General features: G+C 38.1%; 1 long non-coding RNA gene across 1 annotated transcript in view; it reads right to left on the bottom strand.

Moving 5' to 3' along the window:
• Positions 1-15672, bottom strand: part of LOC103101321 (uncharacterized) — a 61917-nt gene extending 46245 nt beyond the window's left edge. Inside the window, exons 1-2 of the long non-coding RNA XR_001627160.2 lie at positions 15543-15672; positions 8480-8556 (exon numbers count right to left, since the gene is read on the bottom strand). This is a non-coding gene — a long non-coding RNA (uncharacterized LOC103101321). The remainder of the gene's footprint in view (positions 1-8479; positions 8557-15542) is intronic.
• Between the last annotated feature and the right edge of the window lie 5298 nt (positions 15673-20970).

Raw genomic sequence — 20970 nt, forward strand, 5'->3', positions numbered from 1 at the left:
AGCGTTGAAGGTACATGGGATTTGGGCATTTCCACATTATAAGGGGGATGAAATAGCTTCCAGCAAAACACGAGCTGATCTACCCTTCCCCACCCCACCTAAGGAGTCAGTGTGCTAGACTCAGAGCTAGTGCATGCTAGAATCAGTGAGTGAGTGAGGGACACCTCTAGGTCCTTGGCAGCTGACTAATAACACCAAAGACTTACCCCTGAGAGCATCTAGACTTGAGACCCCAACAGGCAGAAAAGCACAGACCTTGGGTAAGTAGATAGCATAGAGAAGGGCTGCAAACAGTAGAAGCTCCAGAGACTCTAGAGGTGATCTCAGGCAAAAACTTTGCTCCTTAGCTCCACACACAGAGAACCTGCCCTCCTCACTCAGACTTCTGACTGGAAAGGGAAGAAAAACTACCATAGTGATGACAAAAAATGCCCAGGAAAAACAATTTCCCAGCACCAAGAAAAACAAGAAGAAGGCATTGACCCTGGATAGTTTTTTTGGAGGAAAAATACAGACCACAGAGGAAATAGCAGAAGAGGACATATGAATAAATGCATCCAATCCTTCCCCCCAAAATGGAAATTGGCCACAAGCTCTTGAAGAATTTAAATTAGAGCTTATCAAAAAGATGGAAGAATATTGGCAAGAAAACTGGGAAATAGTTAAAAAAGAAAATAACAGTTTAAAAGACAGGAATACAATTGGGGAAAGAAGCCAAGAAATCAAAGGAAATGTTAAATAAATTAGAGGCCAAAATTAAACAGCTGGAAGCCATGAAAAGCAGGATAGACCAAACCAAAAAGTAAAATCAAAGGATTATAGTGGAAAACCAGTCTTTAAAGACTAGAATTGGGCAATTAGAAGCCAATGATCTTGCAAAACAGCAAGAATTAATAAAGCAAAATCAAAAGATTGACAAAATAGAAGGAAACATGAAATATCCCACTGAGAAGATGACTGACCAAGAAAACAGGTCTAGAAGAGTCAATTTGAGAATCATTGGTCTACCTGAAAACCCAGAAATAAACAGAAACCTTGACATCATATTATAAGAAATTATGCAAGGGGAACAAAAAGGGAGGGGCCAGAATGGGAACTATAATAAGGGTGGGGATTAGGGAGACTGACTAAAAGCAAACCACTGGTCAAAAAAAAAATATAGCGAAATAAGAAAGGGCAGAACTAGGAGAGGATATCAAAATGTTGGGGAATACAGAGGTGGTTATCATAACTCTGAATGTGAATGGAATGAACTCATCCATAAAACAAAAGCAAATAGCAGAGTGGATTAGAAACCAAAATCCTACCACATGTTGTCTACAAGAAACACACATGAGGCAGGTAGATACTCACAGAATAAGGATCAAAGGTATGAGCAAGATATATGGGGCCTCAAGTGAGAAAAAGAAGGCAGGAGTTATAATCATGGTATCTGACAAAGCCAAAGTAAAAATAGATCTGATCAAAAGAGATAGGGAATGTAATAACATCCTGATAAAAGGCAGTATAGACAATGAGGAAATATCAGTAATTAACATGTATGTACCAAATGGTATAACATCCAAATTTCTAAAGGAGAAACTAGTGGAGTTGAAGGAGGAAATAGATAGTAAAACTATACTAGTGGGAGACCTGAACCTTCCTCTATCAAATCTATATAAATCAAACCAAAAAATAAATAAGGAAGAGGTAAGAGAAGTAAATGAAATCTTAGAAAAATTAGAGTTAAAAGACATATGGAGAAAAATAAATAGGGAAAAAAAGGAATATGCCTTCTTTTTAGCAGCACATGGTACATTCACAAAGACTGACCATGTACTAGGGCATAAAAATATTCATAGCTGTGCTCTTTGTGGTAGCAAAAAATTGGAAAATGAGGGGATGCCCTCCAATTGGGGAATGGCTGAACAAATTGTGGTATCTATTGGTGATGGAATACTATTGTGCTCAAAGAAACAATGAACTGGAAGAATTCCATGTGAACTGGAATGATCTCTAGGAATTGATGCAGAGTGAAAGGAGCAGAACCAGGAGAACATTGTACACAGAGACTGATACACTGTGGTACAATCGAATGTAATGGACTTCTCTACAAGTAGCAATGCAATTATCCAGGACAGTTCTGAAGGACTTATGAGAAAGAACACTATCCACATTCAGAGGAAGATCTATGGGAGTAGAAACATAAAAGAAAAAGAGCTGCTTGATCACATGGGTCAATTGGGATATGATTGGGGTTATAAACCCTAAATGATCACCCTAGTGCAAATATCAATAATATGGAAATAGGTCTTGACCAATGACATGTGTAAAAGCCAGTGAAATTGTGTATCAGTTATGGGAGGGGGTTAGGAAGAGGGGAAGAAAAGAAAGTGATTTTTGTAATACTGGAAAAATACTCTAAATTAATCAATTAAAGAAAATTTAAAAAAAAGAAATGATGAGCAGATTAATTTTGGAAAAACATGGAAAGACCTACATGAAATAATGAAGAGTGAAATGAGCAGGACCAAGAAAATATTATATACAAAAACAGAAATATTGTTTGAAGAATGACTTGTGCATATCTACTTCCAGAGAAAGAACTGAATGAATAGAAATAAGTGACATAATTATGTACATATACAGATATTTTATTGTCAAATGACAACTTCTCTAATGGAGGAAGGGTAGAGAGAGTGAGTTAACTAAATATTTTAATGTAGCAGACAAACAAACAAATAAATAAAATTACTAAAACACATTAGAGAATACCCTCTGATAGGCTTTGAGAATAGCTGTAGACAACATGGCTCCAGGATGAGGGGCCAATGTCAGTTGGAAAGGAATTCTCCAGAGTAGAAGATATAACAGCACTGGAAGTGGCATTTATATCCTTATACTCAAAATTCTTGAAATATTTGTGGTAGATCCTTTCTTAATTTCATCCTTCTGGGTTGCCATAGAGCTCGAGAGCCATAAGATCTTCTTCTCACCCTGCCTTCCCAATTCAGCAGCACTTTTCTGGAATCAAATCGACATGTTCTTATCTTCATTTTCTCTTTACTCTAACCTATTTTTGAACATAGTTATTTGTGCTTTCCCCAAGGTTGTTTTATTCTTGATGGAGAAGTGGAGAGTGTGCTTAGGAGGTCATCAGTGATGGTAGAAATGGAAACTACAGAGCTCCCATCTTTAAATACAGTTGAATGGGTACTATCTTGTTCATGGATATTTGTGATGATCTACTTAAACTAGGCCCTTTGATAGTTAGGTTGTGTTCAATCTACTGCCCTGTCCCTCTCTTCCCCATATTCCAGGCCAAGAATGACAAATAGTTGAAGAGAACTGTTATGATATGTTTATCCTAATGAGTTACTGCTCTGCTTCAACTTTATAAACTGGTTATTTAATTAAAATAAAGAGCTATTAAAAATGAAGAGTAATTAGAAAATGCCTTCCTTAAATTCCTTGACCGAGGTATAGGAGCAATGGCAATTAGATATAGATAGTTCTTGTTTAAATTCAAATTATGCAAATTCCATTCCCCTGCCAACAGACAGTAGGATCTCCCCTTCTCTACCCAACCTGGCTCAGCCTAAGTTTCTCTGAACCCATTATAAACATTATTTCTTAGAGCTCACCCAATAATATTATATGACATTCATATAAAACAATTTTCTTAGCCATTTCATAACAAATGAGCCCACATTTTATTTCCAATTTTTTGTAATTACAAAAAGTTAGAGATAGGGACTAGACCTCTGATTTTCATAGTATTGGGAACTTCCAGATGAAGAACTTCCTCTATCAAGTCATCATCTTCTCTGCAATTCAGTCTTTGAGAGCTGGGTAGCACACTAGAAGGCTAAGTGACTTGCCCAGGCTCACAAATCCACTTTGTATCAGAGGTAAAGCTTAACCTAGGTCTTCCTGGCTTTGGAGTCAATTTAATGTCAAGTACCATACACTGCCTTTCTTCTTCAGAAAGAGTGACACAAAATATATTAACAAATACACACCATTTCCTACTATCCTAGATGTCTTTATATATGCTTTATATTGATATATATATACCTTCTAGTAATTCATGTTGTTCCCATAGTAGAGATTGAAAGGAAAATTGTTCTATTGCCTTTATATTATTGATTATGAACAGTGACCATATATAATCCTTTAGATAAGTACTGCAGTTTTAGTTTTAGAATTAGAACTAGGGTCATCTAGGTAGCTTATTGGTTTGAGAGCCAGCCTAGAGACAGGAGGTCCTATGCTCAAATCTGGCCTCATGCATTTCCTAGCTGTGACCCTGGACAAGTCACTAAGGCAAAAGAATGGTGAGGACTAGGCAATGAGAGTTAAGTGACTTGCCCAGGCTCATACAGCTAGGAATTATCTGAGGCCAGATTTGAACAGAGGACCTCCCGCCTCTAGGCCTGGTTCTCAATCCACTGAGCCACCCAGCTACCCCCTCAAATATATGTTCTTGACATAATTATCAGTGTCTTATTCAAACCTATTTAATAATGAGATGATGTGTGGAAGCATGTGTGCCACAAGGGGAAACCAAAATGACATTATCAATAGAACAGAGATTTGCTGTTGTTGTCCAAATGTGTCTGACTCTTCATGACCCCTTTCGGGGTTTTCTTGGGCAAAAAAGAAATACTGGAATGATTTGCTGTTTCCTTTTCTAGATCATTTTACCAAGGAAGAAACTGAGGCACATAAGGTTAAGTGACTTGCCCATGGTCCAGGTTTGACACTCTATCCACCTAAAGGAAGTAAAAAAGACAAAGTTCTGACTCTGCAAATGACTTGCTCAGTAGTTATATTGAACAATTGTTCTTCTCTGGTTTCTCAGCTACAAGACAGAAATAACAGTAGCACTAACCTCTTCTATAAAAGTAATTCTACTGCAAATTTACTTATCACTCTAGGAAAAACACAACTCAGACAGTACTTTGCATAATGCATAAGGATTGGGAATCTGTTTCCCATGTAAAATTTAAGTGAGTAATAACATTCTTGTTGGTTCTTTGAACTCAATTTTGGTACTAAATTCAGCATCGATAACGCATTTGATATGTAACTAAATTATTTCCAAGGATACAGAAAAAACAAAAATAAACCCCCTGAGTAATTTTGGAGGGCAAATGAAAGCAAAAATGGACCATTTGTGACACTTTTATTTATGTGTAGGTTAAAGTTTGACCAGAGAAAAGCCAAAGGTTTTCTTCCTTCCATTTAATTAGGCACATTAAAATCATCCACAGAGGCTTATTCTAAGGGCATGGTGTTAGCAAATTGGCAGGAAAGAGAAACAAACAGAGCTAACTGGATGGGTTCTCTGGAACAGAATGCAATGGAACAGAGGCTATGCCTGTAAGGCAGAAATATCAGGTCACAGTGGGGCAGAATTGCTGACCATTGGGAATTTCTCCAGAGGATCCAGATGCCAGACAGACAGTTTTGCAGCACTTCTGTACCCTGCTAAGTTCTGCGTCTGCCAACAGCGATTCCCTAAAGCATCTAAACATTGCCTGTAACGGTCACAGGGATTTCTTCCAGAGATGAGTCGACATCAGGCTTGATTCTGGACATGAGGTTATAAAGGGCAAAGGGTTGTCTAGAGTGCCTGTTCAATCATGAGTCAGCAAAATAGTAGTTTGGGACAATATTAACAACATTACTTATTTGTAAATAGCACTTTAAGATTTCCAAAGCACTTTCCATGAATTATCTCATTTGATCTTCACAAAAACCGAATGAGTTCGATGTTATTATCTCCATTTTACAGATGAGTAAATTGAGCCTCGGACAGGTGGTGAGTGACTAATCTAGTCACAGAATTGGTATTAGAGGGGGAATCTGAACCTGATTCCAACTCAACTAATCAATGACACCAATAAGCTATTTTTTAAGGCTTGTGAAGTGTTCTGCATGCAATATTTATTTGCATCCTCACAATGCCCCAATGAGATTTTATTATATGAACTTCCAAAAGTGAAAATAGAGATATTTTCTGACTTGACTGTGGTCACAGTGAGAGGCAACATTGAAAATCAGGTTATTTCTGCTTCCAAATCCAGTAACCCAACTGACTCCAGAGTCCTCAAATCACTACTCCCATGCACTTGTAAAATGGATGTTACCTTGGCAATCCAGGGGCTCCTTGTTGGTTTGCTAAATTTTGTTTACTTCTTAGCTTGTACAGCTAGGTAGCATAGTGGATAGTGTGCCAGGTCTGGAGTCAGGAAGACTGATCTTCCTGACTTCAAATTTGGTATCAGACACTTCCTAGCCATATAACCATGGGCAAGCCACTTCATCCTATTCGCCTTCATTTTATCATCTGTAAAATGAGTTGGAAAAGGAAATGGCAAACCACTGTAGTATCTTTGTAAAGAAAACCCCAAAAGGGGGTCTTTAAAAAAATCCCTTACCCTCCATCTTAGAATCAATACAGTATATTGAATCCAAGGTAGTAGGTCTAGGCAATGGGGGTTAGGTTAAATGATTTTCCCAGGGTCACATAGCTATGAAATTCTGAGGTCAGATTTGTACTAAGACCCTTATGCCTTGACCTGGTTCTCAATCCACTGAGTCACCCAGCTGCTCCCCAAAATGGGACCTTGAAGTGTTGGACTTAACTGAAAATCAACAGAATAGCAATATACATGCAAAGTATTTATTCACTGTGACACAAGATGGCACTCATACATCATTGGCTTTGCTCTCTTCTAAAAAGAGCCAGTCAAGAAAATATCGAGAGACTTTTTGAATAATATGGAAATAGATTTTGAGTGGTAATACACATATAAACCAGTGGAATTGCTTGTCGCCTCTGGGAGGGGGGAAGGAAAAAGGGGGGGAAAAGAAAATGAATCATGAAACCATGGAAAAACACTTAGGGGGCAACTGGGTGGCTCAGAAGATTTAGAGCCAGGCCCAGAGATGGGAGCTCCTGGATTCAAATCTGCTCTCAGATACTTCCTAGCTGAATGACCCTGGGCAAGTCACTTGACCCCCATTGTCTAGCCCTTACCACTCTTCTGCCTTAGAAGCAATGCACAGTATTGATTCTAAGATGGAAGTTAAAGATTTTTTAAAAAATTTAAAATTTTTTAAAAAGAGACTTCTACGCACCATATAATCCTATCATTGTCACCACTTGCCAACCTCTCAAATTTTATTGAAGTCTCTTTGTTGTAGAGCCAAAAAACTGTAAGGGAAAAGACAATGAGGAAGATTGGCACCATTACTTTATCATTCATGCAATATGCATTTACTAAGCACTTAGTATTTCCCAGGTCCTCTGTTGAGCACTGGGATACAAAGCATGGGAAAAAGAGGCCCCTGCCCCCAAAGGGCACACATTCTAACTGGGAGTTAAAATGTAAATGTTGTACACTCAAATATATATAATGTAGCTAGGAGGCAATCTCAGAAGAAAGGCATTAACAATGGGGAGGGACCAGGAAGGGTCTCTTGCAGAAAGTGAGATTTGAATGCAGTCTTGAAGGAAGCCAGAGAGGGGAAGCATTTCAGATATAGAGCTCTACCAGTGACAAAGAGTAAACATAGTGCTCTCTGGGAGGAACATGAAGAAAAAGAAAGAATAAGACAATTGGAAAGGTAGAAAAGAGCCAAGTTGTGAAGTGATTTAAGAGCCAAACAGGATCTTATATTTGATCCTGGAGCTATTAAGGAGCCACTAAAATGTTTTGAGAAGGTGGGGAGTGATGTGGTCAGATATAGGACTAATGTTGTCTTGGTAGAGAGGAGCTGTGGGATAAAAATGACCCCAAAGTGGCCTAGATTCTCTGTCCTCAATCGACTACCTTCAAACTGTTTAAGGTAAATGAGAGCATAGCCTATTTTTAAAGGCCTTGGAGGGACACATTCTGTGCCTTCCCCTTGGAACTCATTCATGGGTTCCATTCCAACTCATAATGCACCCTATCAGGAAATTCTTCCATGTACTCTTTCACATGCTGACAGCTCATAATTGAGGATCAGGGAGAGGCAGGCCAAAAAGGATGTGCAGAACTCAGGGATAGAGTATACCCTGTATATACTCAGGGACCTGGTATACCCTGGAAATGCTCTGGTATTGATACGAAATGAAACTGAAGGGAATTTTCTGAGAAAATTACTCAACCCTAATGAAAAAATCTTTGGGTTGCACCATTAAACATCAACTACTGAACTGTACATACTGTATTACAGACAGTGTACGTTCTGTGCCTGAAGGAGAGCAGGGATCTGGTGTCTGGTTTTTTTTTGAGATGTAATGTTGCAGGGTCCTAGAGCAAGGAAGCTATAATTTGGCATTCCTGAAAAAAAAAAAAACTAAGGGAAACATTTAAATATGAAACACCAACAGATACTTCCTCCAATCTCTAACACACATTCAGTAAATGGTTAATATAACATAATGCATTTTTTCTTTGTCTAGCAACAGTCATTGGGTAGAGTCCTGGCAGTAGACTCTTACCTCTTTTCCAAGGACCAGTCTAGTTAAGAAGGAAGAGGTTGATCGCCAGTAGGTGATGAATTCTTAGGCTATGGCAACTGAGGAAATAAAGAAAAATATAAATTGGTCTGTGGCCCAATCCCTTTCTACAGAAATGTAGAAACCAAATTAAAAAACATAAACAAAAAGAGCTCAAAATACAGGCTTGAGTTGACAATGAACATAGTCCTTCATAGCAAGAGTAACAGAGGTTACAACTAGTAAATGGTATTTTGTGTCTGTTAGATTTCTAGTTCCTAAAGTATTCTGCCTTTTTTTAATGCCAGGGAGTCTTGGTTGGATCTCTCTAACAATCAATTTGATAATGCTAAATGCCAACATAGCCATCAATCAGTATCCTATTTTTCTTCAGTCAACTATAATACTGAAGACTACCAATTCAGCAGGAATCAGAAAGGTAATATTGCAAACCATTGAAAAGAGGACTATGCCCAAAGGGCGACAAAAGAATATCTACCCTTTGACCCAGCCATAGCACTGCTGGGTCTGTACCCCAAAGAGATAATGGACACAAAGACTTGTACAAAAATATTCATAGCTGCGCTCTTTGTGGTGGCCCAAAACTGGAAAATGAGGGGATGCCCATCAATTGGGGAATGGCTGAACAAACTGTGGTATATGTTGGTGATGGAATACTATTGTGCTAAAAGGAATAATAAAGTGGAGGAATTCCATGGAGTCTGGAACGACCTCCAGGAAGTGATGCAGAGCGAGAGGAGCAGAACCAGGAGAACATTGTACACAGAGACTAATACACTGTGGTATAATCGAACGTAATGGACTTCTCCATTAGTGGTGGTGTAATGTCCCTGAACAACTTGCAGGGATCCAGGAGAAATAAACACCATTCATAAGCAAAGGATAAACTATGGGAGTGGAAACACCGAGAAAAAGCAACTGCCTGAATACAGAGGTTGAGGGGACATGACAGAGGATAGACTCTAAATGAACACTCTAATGCAAATACTATCAACAAAGCAATGGGTTCAAATCAAGAAAACATCTAATGCCCAGTGGACTTACGCGTCGGCTATGGGGGGTGGGGGGGAGGAAAAGAAAATGATCTATGTCTTTAACGAATAATGCTTGGAAATGATCAAATAAAATATATTTAAAAAAAAAAAAGAAAAGAGGGTAGTGAGGTAGCTCAGTGGATAGAGCACCAGGCCTGGAGTCAGAAAGACCTGGGTTCAAATGTGACCCCAAACACTTCCTAGTTGTGGGACTCTGGGCAACTCACTTAATCTCAATTGCCTAGCCCTTGCTGTTCTTCAGACTTAGAAATGATACTAAGAGAATTGGTAAGGGTTTAAAAAAAAATTTAATGGAAAAAAAAAACCTTGAAAAGGTAGCAGAAAAGAGGGCAGAGAGGGGGCAGCTGGGTAGCTCAGTGTGTTGAGAGCTAGGCCTAGAGACGGGAGGTCCTAGGTTCAAATCTGGCCTCAGACACTTCCCAGTTGTGTGACCCTGGGCAAGTCACTTGACCCCCATTGCCTAGCCCTTACCACTCTTCTGCCTTGGAGCCAATACACAGTATTGACTCCAAGATGGAAGGTAAGGGTTTAAAAAAAAAAAGAGGGCAGAGAACATTGAAGATAATACAATCTCTAGAACATTTACTAGATAGGAAAGTAGTTGGAGTATTGGGCCTGGAGTCAGGAAGACTGAATTCAAATAGCTTCACACATATTAGCTATGTGATCCTAGACAAATCATTTAACATCCATTCGCCTCAGTTTCCTCATCTGTAAAAGGGAGATAAAAAGAGCATCCACCACTCAGTGTTGTTGTGAAGATCAAATTAAATAATAATTACAAAGAGTTCAGCATAGTGCCTGGCATATAGTAAACACCATATAAAGGCTAGCAATTATTATTATTATTATTATTATTTAGCTGTTGGCACTTTATATGTAAATGCCTTGTCCAGTGAGTGAGAGGGTATACCATTAAAGGAGCTAAATAATTTCAATCTTGGCATTCTTCATATGAATGAAACCAAAAGCTGACAGGAAATTGGAGTGAAGTGCAGAGGATGACCCATAGGTTCTCCTAAGAATGGCAAATGGAAAAACTCAGGGGATTCCTTTCCTCTTGTGTCTGAAACCAATAAGAAACATCATTCCATGAGGCATTCCTCAAGCACTTTGAGGTTCTCATTGTGTTTCACACATGTGACTCATTTGTAAAAGGACCACCATAAATGTAATTGCAGCTATGTGGTACTATGGATAGAACACCAGACCTGGAATAAAGAAGACTTGAGTTCAAATCCAACCTCAGATACTTTCTAACTGTGACCCTGGGGAAGTAATTTAATTTCTGCTCATCTCAATTTTCCCAACTGTAAATCAGAGATAATAATAGTACCTACCTCCTAAGGTTGAAATAAGGATTAAATACGATGATGTTTGTAAAGTATTTAGCACTGTATTTGGCACTAAGAGCAAGTACTTAACAAATTCTTATTTCTTTTCTTTTTTTCCTTTGCCCATTGCAGAAAATAAAAATAGAGAAATCCTGGAATAAGCCTCTCCAAATTAAATGAATGTATTTTTTAATTCTTGGTGACTTGATTGCAAAAGTTATTATAGAGGATTTGAGTGAAAGAAATATGCTGGAAAATAGTTTGGGGGAAGAAACAAAAGAAATCAAAGACATATATACTACAATAGAAGCTTCATGCCTATATATCACAAATACTCATTACCCTTAAGAAGAGATTATTAAGCAATTAGAGCACTAAATACTAGAAATTCAGTAAGAATTAGAAGGGTAATATCATTGGAAACCATTGAAAAGGAGATAGATAAGTAGTACAGTAGGTAGAGTAACAGGTCTGGAGTCAGGAGGGCCTGGGTTCAAATAGGGCCTCAGATGCTTCCTTAGCTATGTGACCCTGGGCAAGTCACTTACCCCCCCCCCTTCCATTTGCTTATCCCTTGTCCTTCTGTTTTAGACTTGTTACTAAGACAGAAAGTAACAATTAAAAGAAAACAAAAAAGAAGAGCATATACATGTGCTAAATTTACTTAAAAACACATTTGATCATAAAAAAGTGAAATACAGAAACCTTGTCTGCCAATGTATACAGTATTCTGTCCTAGTAAACCTTCATCTCTCTGCTCTGAGAGAGGGGCTTTGCTTCATTGCCTTCTCTTCAGGACCTTCACTGATTTTTAGGTTATTAAGAATTCAACTTGCTTTAGTGGTCCTTTCATGTATATTTCCCTTGGCTTATTTTAAAAAACAATCAACAATGAAAATAAAAAGGAAATGGATAAAAGAACAGATACCAACCATACTTTCATCAGTTCCCAAGAAAGTTTAGCCAATATAAATCACTTGACTAAATAGGGAGACCAAAATTATAACAATCTCACTGAAAGGGAAAGATATGTTAGCGAGAAACAATACCAGGACAGCACAGAAACTTGTCTTTAATATTTTATGGAAGGGAGGATGGTTGAGGATTTTGTATACTGCTGCCTATTAAAGTATCAAAAAGCAGCAAAGGACTAAAGAGTTTACAGATAGTTTGGCCAGAGACCCAACTAAGACCCTACTTCATTCCCACAATATCCCAGTGCAGAAAATATGACCTGGAGGGCTTAACCATTTCGCACTGCTATCCTGATTGCTGGTCATCTCTCTCAGCCACAACTAAGCCTGGCCCTGGCCATGTTCCATTTCCCAGCCATCTTTTCTCTAGCTGTCTTGTTACTTTCCATTTCTTTATCCATAGTCAAATATGCTTAAATCTGGTCTCAGACTCTTTCTAGCTATGTGACCACCGGCAAGTCACTTAACCCCTATTGGCTAGCCCTTACCACTCTTCTCCCTTGGAACCTTAGAATTGTAGATTTGGAAAATTAGATTTGTATCAATTTTCTAAGAGAGAAAATAAAGAGTAATAAAAAAAAAACCTCTTCCTCAACAACGATAATGGAATGTTTCCATTTAAATTTGTAATACCAAAACAAAGTTTTGAAAAATATATTGAGAAAAATATAATGAGAAAATATAATACCAACCCATATGCCTACTTTCCCATTTCTACAAAAAAAAATTGTGAGAACTATATTCATTCAGAAGGCACATTTGATGAATATCTGAGAAGGAAATAGGTAGGCCTTTGCAAGGAATATTCTACAACACACCACGTCTTTACAGTGGTAACAAAATTGACTAAAAGGTATGAAAAATACAAGATCCCATTGTACTGGATTTTTGGTGACTCTAAAAAAGGATTTGATTTGATGTAGAAAAATACCACTTTAAAGGCTCTCCTTAAACGAAGTGTATCACATGAACTTTTCAAAATTATTCAGGATTCTTGGGAAGATAAAACAATGAGATAACTATTCGATGATTATTAAAAATCAATCAAGGAACAAATTAGGGAGAAATGTCGTGGAAAATACTCAGTACACAATCCAAGTAGAAGAGGCTATTCTCTGAGGATGGTGAAGTCTTCTTCACTCCTATTTATGGGTAGTATTGGGAGTGTTTGCAACTAATCCAAGAATCCAGCAGAACCTCCTAAATGAGATCTATACTCATTCAAGAGTTCATCCTAATTTCTACCCAGGAAAAATAAAGTGAAAGAAAAGTATCTATTGTCCAGTCTTTGACACACAGTTAAATGGACGATCCCTACAGCTGATCTAATAGAATCACATCTTATTCAGACACTATGGAGAACCAATAAGAAGGGCTAGAGCAATAGAATAAGAAAATTAGGACGAGATGTGTGCAGTGCTCTGAGTGGCCCTCAACTATTGCCTGAAACAAAGACTCATCTTAATAGCAATATTGTTTCAATGGTGCTTGAGTCATAGAATATCAAAGCTTCCAAAGAATTCAAGTTGAAAGGCATCAAAGACGTACATTGCAGTTATAAGTATCCTGCAATATCTTTCTAACAAAGAATTATGTGAAACAGTAGAAATTATGTAACTAGATGGATAACTAGAAAGATAATCTTCACAGAGAGTGAGAACCAGCAAAAAAAAAAAATTACATGCTCCATTTGTATATACTTTATACATATACTTTATATCCAGAGTTCTAAGGGAAGGCCACAGGCCATTGGGTGACATTGTGGAAGATTTCTGGAAAGACAAAAAAATCACAAAGGATGAGAAAGTGTAAATGGGCTTTGTTCTCTAGCATCAATGACATCATAGATTCCCTGAGGTCCTGCATTATTAATTATTATTTTAATAATTACTAATTAAACTATTAATGGTTATTAAAAATAATAATAAAATATTAACTCTGGGAAATTATTAATTATTAATAAAGACTTATGCCAGATTTATACATATATTACCTTTCTAACTTTTTCAAAGCATGTTCACATATGTTATCTCACTTGAACCTTTTAATAGTCCAAAGAAAGTATTTTATATTGAATGAAAGTATCGATTGATTGATTGATTCAGCTCGTTAGCAGAGGGCTGGCTTTTTAAACCCACATCTCCTTGCTCCTAGGTCATTTTAGCCAATGATAGGGTTTTTAATTTGGAATCTCATAGGATCTTTTGCTAGAAGATATAGATGGGGGTGGGGGCAGGTAGGGCACTTAGGTAGCACAGTGGATAGAGGGCCAGGCCTGAAGTTGGGAGTTTCTGGTTTCAATCTGACCTCAGACACTTCCTAGCTGCATGACCCTGGACAAGTCACTTAACCCCAATTCTTATTCCTTACCATTGTTCTGTCTTGGAATCAGTGCTGAATATTTATTCTAAGACAGAAAATAAGGGAGGGGGGTAATAGAAGATATAGATGGAACTGGAAAATATGCTTTCAGCTTGCAAAGGGGTAGTAGTGATCTACCTCCCCCCTTTTAAGTTAAACCCTGTCTGATGACAGGGCTCAACTTAGTGTGCAAGCAAATGCTTGATTCTGGTCTTATGGGGGCCCCTTCATTCTTCAGATTTCTCTAGCTAATGTTAACTCAGCCATAAAGTCATCTGAGAAATGACAGTCCAGATCTGGTGATGTCAGTGTCTTTCCTGCTCAGTTATGGCTTCCAAGTTTCATTTATTTCAACAGAATGTTGAGTAATATGAATATGGGACAGGGAAGTAGCTCACCCTCATAAGTAAAGAGTAGAAAAAGGCAAGGAGAAAACTATCTTTTATGAGAAACTTTCATTCATTCACGAGTGAGCAGAGAGAAAAGCATCACATCACTCAGTTTACTCCCCAAAGCAATTATGGATGTCAGTCATATCACTTACCAAATGCCTAAAGAAGACATTGGCTTGAGGGTTTAGGACAGGGAACAGATAGAAGGATGTCAGGTAACAGAGATTCTTTCCATGGATTCTTTGTTGATTCCTTTTATAACTATAAAAGAGTTTCTTAGCCCCTCCAGCGCTCTCTGGAATTGTGCATAAACTGCGAAACCAGAATCATTTCTTATTACATAAAATGCTTTTTCTTGTTGTTTTGTGGATTCCTGCAGAACAGCCCTTGTGAGCAACGAAAGCACTTTTGGTTCAAGGGGAATGTTTGGATTCGGTTGTTTCTCCTGAGAGGTAGCATGATTGGTCAGCGGGTAGCATTGTAATTTCAGCAAAGTCTCTAGCCATTTGATACATCTCCTCCCCCTGTAGATTGAATAGGACAATTGTCTCAAAGATTGAGCTGAAGACTGAGACATCTAGTATGATAGGGCATGACTTACTTATCCTGCCAACTTGGCCTAGATATTAAAGGAAAACTTTTATTCTATTGTAGTCCAATGAAAAGGGCATGGGACCTCGAGTCAGGAGACTGGGCTCCTAACTTCGGGATTTAGGCATATCATCATAGGATTGCAGAGGTCATTTGGCCTGCCCTCGTTTAACAGATGAGGAATCCAGTTCTTTAATCTATGTGTGCCTCAGTTTGCTCATTTGTCAAATAAAACTACATCTCCTATGGTTCAGTGGAAAGATCGCTGCCTCTGGAGTCAGTGAGCCTGAGTTCCAATTGGTGTTTACTCCCTGGGCAACCCTAGACAAATCTCTTACCTTCTCTGGGCCTCTCTCAGTTTCTTCATCTATCACATGAGCAGAATTGGACTAGTTGGCCACTGAAGTTCCTTTCAGTCCAGAGTCTATGATCCAATGAAATGTTGTAAGGATAAAACAAAGAAGTAGAGATGAGAACATTAGGGAAAGTGTTGTATTTTTTGTTTTTGTTTTATTTTAAGCAACAGAATAGCTTGCATTTGTGGTAATATTAACCTTGTAGCTAGTCCTTGATATAAGATGTTCTCTCAAGACTACTCATTAGTCACCCTCCTCTGGGTACATTTTATTCTATCAGAGGATTTCTGTAGCATTTTCAAAGATAAGTATGGGTGAAAGGGGTGACAAGTGGTTACAAAGCATTGTAGTATGAGCAGTGCCTTAAGAGATCTTGTTTCTGGGCTTAGAAAAATTTTTACTTGAAATATTTCATTTGAGAAGACTTTTTCAAAGTCATTGTGGGCAGCTAAACAAGAGCTTTACATTCTTTAATAGCGCTCCCCCCCTCCCAAAATAGGCAGATTTTTTTGTTTTCCCAATATAATAATAATCAGACTCCTTTAAAAAAAACTCTTACTTTCTGTTTTATTTTTTTCATTGAAAAAATTTTTAATAAATTAATTTAGAATATTTTTCCATGGGTACATGATTCATGTTCTTTCCCTCCCCTCCCCCCAGTAGCCAACGCACAATTCCACTGAGTTTTTCATGTATCATTGATTAAGACCTATTTCCCTATTATTGTTACCTTCTGTTTTAGAATCAGTGCTAAGTGTAGGTTCCAGACAAAAGAGTGGTACCGGCTAGGCACTTGGGGTTAAATGTGAGCCCAGGCTCTCATAGCTAGGAAGTGTCTGAGGTCAGATAGTTAGGCCCGGAGATTAGGCCTAACTATCCACTGAGCCACTTAGCTTCCACCACAGCCAGATTTCTTATAAACAATTAGCTTTTCCTATGACAGAGACAGACAGACAGACACAGACAGACAGAGAGAGAGAGAGAGAGAGAGAGAGAGAGAGAGAGAGAGAGAGAGAGAGAGAGGTTGGCTTATAAAAGGAAAAGGAGCTAGATAGAAGATTCAGGGAATGAGACCAACTTTCTTTAGACAAGTGCCTTGGGTAGGCAAATTGTCAGCTAGCCACAATGATGCAGCAACTTCTCCAGCCTCTCTTCCTGCGTAAAATAACAACTGATCTCTGAGACAGATCAACTGGCTGCCGTTCTGATGAAGACAGCTGTGTGGGCTGCTTCTGGGCATCCTCCCAGATCAGCTGTGGCTTTTCATACTGAACTTCTCTCTTGCCCCCACTTCTCTGTCTATGTCCTCTCCTAAAGGTTATGAAAATAGGACTCTTGGACATTAGTTCACTGACAAGATCATCATCAGACAGTTGCTCCAGGCCCATTTACAACCAGAAATACCCAGACCAGCCATGAGGCCCAATCTGTCAGCAACCACATGTGGTTCTCAAACAAGTGCAAAAATAGTTACCATTTGGAAAACCTTGCCCAAGAGTGAGAGAGATCATCCTGCCTTGGCCAAGTGCCCAGGGAAGGTTACAATGTTTCTTCAGAATCAGTAGATCTTCAATTTTTGGTTTAGTCACTAAATTACTGGGAGTAAGAGAAAGTGCAGTGGGAATTTGCTAGCCATAGGGCACAGGAATTTAGGAGGCAAGAGATCAAATGTGGGGCATAGGGAAACTTCACTGGGCATATATGCCTAGAATGGGAACTGCGTGAAATGACAGAATATTAAATAAGGCTAGAAAGGTATGTACAGTCAGATTGCAGATGGTTTTAAGTAACACACTAATTTTCTATTATATCCTAGAGATAGTAAGTAGTCTTTGAAAATTTTTTTCTTAGTAGTTGATGATATGATAAGATCTACACTTTAGGAATATTAATTTGGCACTTGTATGGAGGATGGATTAGAGAGGAGAGAAACTGGAGGAAAGGAGAGCACAGGGGAAGCTAGGTAATATAGTGGAGAGAGTGTTAGACTTGGAGTTGAAAGGACTTGGGTTCAAATGTGGCCTCGGACACTCTCTAGCTATGTGACCTGGGCAAATCATTTAACCTCAATTGCCCAGCCCTTGCCACTCTTCTGTCTTGGAAATGATGCTAAGACAGAAGGTTGGTGTTTAAAAAAAAAAGGGAAAGGAGAGCAGATAGAAAACTATAGCAATAGTACAGTTAAAAGATGATAAGGACCTGAACTAGAGTAGAGGGTACATTCTTGGAGAAATATAATAGATATATGCAGTGGTAGAATTGATAAGACTTAGCAAGCAATTGTTTTGATAAAAATGATAAGATCTGGCAGATAATTACATATGAGGATAGATAGATAGATAGATAATTTTCTACTAGAGAAATATGACAACTACAAGGGATATTTACACTAGACAAGTTGATAAACTTGGCAACCAAATATCCTTATATACAATTGGTTGCCAAGACTTATCAATTCCACTAATGCAGTGAAGGGGGTGGAAAAGTCAAACATGACTTCAAGTTTTTAAAGCCAGATATTCAGAAGGATGATAGTATCCTCATCAGAAATAGGGAAGTTTGGAAGGGAGCTACATTGGGGAAGAAATATAATAAGTTCTTTTGGAAATATTGAATTTAATCTGATGCCCATGTGGAAATATCCAACAAGCAAATGTAATAAAGAACCAAAGCATATAGGAGGGAGATTAGGATTGGCTATGTAGAACTGAAGGTCATATGAATAGAACTAGTAAGTGAACCATCTCTACTATGGCACAGATTTCCTGGAATGTCCCTTAAGTAGATTGAATTGGCTTAACCAACTTTTGAGAACATGTTGGAAGAGGATTATAAGCAATATATGAGAGAACACTTTATAATAATTAAGTACTGTGTAAATGTGAAATATTCTAATGAAATAATAAAAAAGAAGGCCACAAAGCTCTTGAGGATGAATATGATCCAGAGTTTTATTTTTAAAGGAAATATGTGAAAGGAGACAGAGAATGAAAGACAATGGGATCATTAGCTTTTTGTTACATTTATAAATAAACCTAACATCTCTTGATTTTTATGGATAACATTGTATATGCTTACAGCACCATAGCCAATGTGATCCACAAAAATCAGGAGATGTTAGATGTATTTTATCTATGTTTCACAGAAGAATTACCTCCTTAATATGAAGACTGACTCCCCAAATCTAATCAATTTATCCAATACTTCACCGTCACTTGTCTAGCATCTGTATCCATTATTACAGATGGAATATGTTCATTGCAGTTACTTAAATGAGAATAAAAAGTATCCTTTTCCTCCTCCTTTCCCTCCCTCTCAAATCTGCCTTTGAGACAATTAATCAAATCTTTCATGGTTGCCAGAAGGTTTTGGGGTTCCTTGGTCTGAGTAGAAAAGAGAGCTAGTTTTAACAGGTGAGGATGCCATACCTGAATTTAGCCACTAGGTGCCGCTGCCTGTCTGGCAAAGGAGAAAAATGCCTCCCTTCATAGTCTTGGAGACAGAAATTACTTGAAATTGAGTTTGTCGTTATTGTCTTCATCTTCATCCCCACGGAGTACGGAAGAGGACTGAATAAACTGAAGAACTTAGAGTTAGGAAGACCTGAATTCAAATCCTTAATTATTTACTGGCTCTGTGCCCCTGGCTGTGACTAAACTCCTCTTGGAGCCAGTTTCTTCTTTGGCAAAAATGGGGTAATAGCAGTTCTGCTTCAAGGATCGAATGAGGAAAAACCCACTATATATATATATATATATATATATACATATTCATATACACATTCATATACATATGAATGTGTATATGAATATGTATAGAGAGGCAGACAGAAAGAGAAAGAAGAAAAACAAAGAGAAGAGATCAAGATGGGAAAACTTCCAAAAAAACAACAACCCCAAAACAAAAAAACAAACTCATCTTCTGTCTAAGAATCCATACTAAGTATCAGTTCCAAGAAAGAAGAGTGGTGTAAGGGCTAGGTAATTGGGTTAAGTGACTTGCTCAGGGTCACACAGCTAGGAAGTGTCTGAGGCTAGATTCAAACCTCAAACTGAGGACCTCTAGTCTCTAGGCCTGGCTCTCTATCTACTGATTCACTTAGTTGACCCTCAACTTTGTAGATTTGAAAATGCTATGGGAATGCCAGCTATGACCATTACTGTGACTGGCTTTAATAGAGTTATTTGCTTTTTTAAAAATGAATTATAATGTGTTTCACAATGATGAGTCAGAGCCCTGTGTACTGAGATATGGTTTAAGCAAGTTATTGTTTCATAGAGGCAATTCCTGTGTGAGAGAGCCCAATGTAACACATTATTTTTTCATTTATCTTTGAGATCCCAAGCAGGAAGCCTTATGTACCGTAGGGGCTTAATAAATGCTTTGAGATTAGATTAGATTAACATTAAAAGTGCTGATGGAGAGGCAGCATGATATTATGAATAAAGAACTAATTCAGAATCAAGGAGGCTTAGGTACAAGCCCTTTCTTAGATGTGTACACTTCACAAGACCCAGAACCAGTCACCTGACTTCTCAGTTGCCCAAACAACTCTTGTAATACTATATTGCAAAACAGTCATTGGTCTTTATTAGTAGAGAGAATCCCTTTCCTGGAAGTTCCTTACTTCAAAGAAATCAGAGAGCCAGATCCCCTTTAAAGAAACAGTATCCTCTGAACTCATATTGATCTGACCAGCCATAGCTGGACACTCTGTACCTTGACCGGATATAGTGATGTCATTTTGGTCCTCTCCAGTACGTAGGACACCAACCAACCAACCAAAGAAATAGTCTACAAAGTAAATGACAGAAAGCAACAAAATATTGTTTGGAGAATAACTTGTGGGACAGCTAGGATAGAGAGTGGTTCAGTGGATAGAGAGCCAGGTCTGAAGTTGGGAGATCCTGAGTTCAAATTTGACCTCAGATACTTTCTAACTATATGACCCTGGGCAAGCCACTTAACCCTTAATACTTTTCTCTTCTGCCTCTGAACTAATATTTAGTATTAGTTCTAAGACAGAAGGTAAGGGTTTGATAAACAACTTTTGAATGTCCATTTCCAGAGGAAAAATTGTTAAGAAGAAACAAAGCAAGACATAGTTGTATATACACACACATACATACATATTTGTGTATATATAGTTAAATTATGCCTTCCCTAATGTGTAGAGGGGATGGGACAGAAGGGAAGAATGGAGGTATTTCAGAACTTTAATGTAGGGGAACAGCTAGGTGGCTCAGTGGATTAAGAATCAGACCTAGAGATGGGAGGTTTGGAGCTCAAATTTGACCTTAAACATTTCCTAGCTGTGTGACCCTGGGCAAGTCACTTAACCCCATTGTCTAGCCCTTACCACTCTCCTGCCTTGGAGATTCCAAGATGGAAGGTAAGGGTTTAAAAAATA

This window comes from Monodelphis domestica, chromosome 2, assembly GCF_027887165.1.
Source record: "Monodelphis domestica isolate mMonDom1 chromosome 2, mMonDom1.pri, whole genome shotgun sequence".
Taxonomy (NCBI): domain Eukaryota; kingdom Metazoa; phylum Chordata; class Mammalia; order Didelphimorphia; family Didelphidae; genus Monodelphis; species Monodelphis domestica.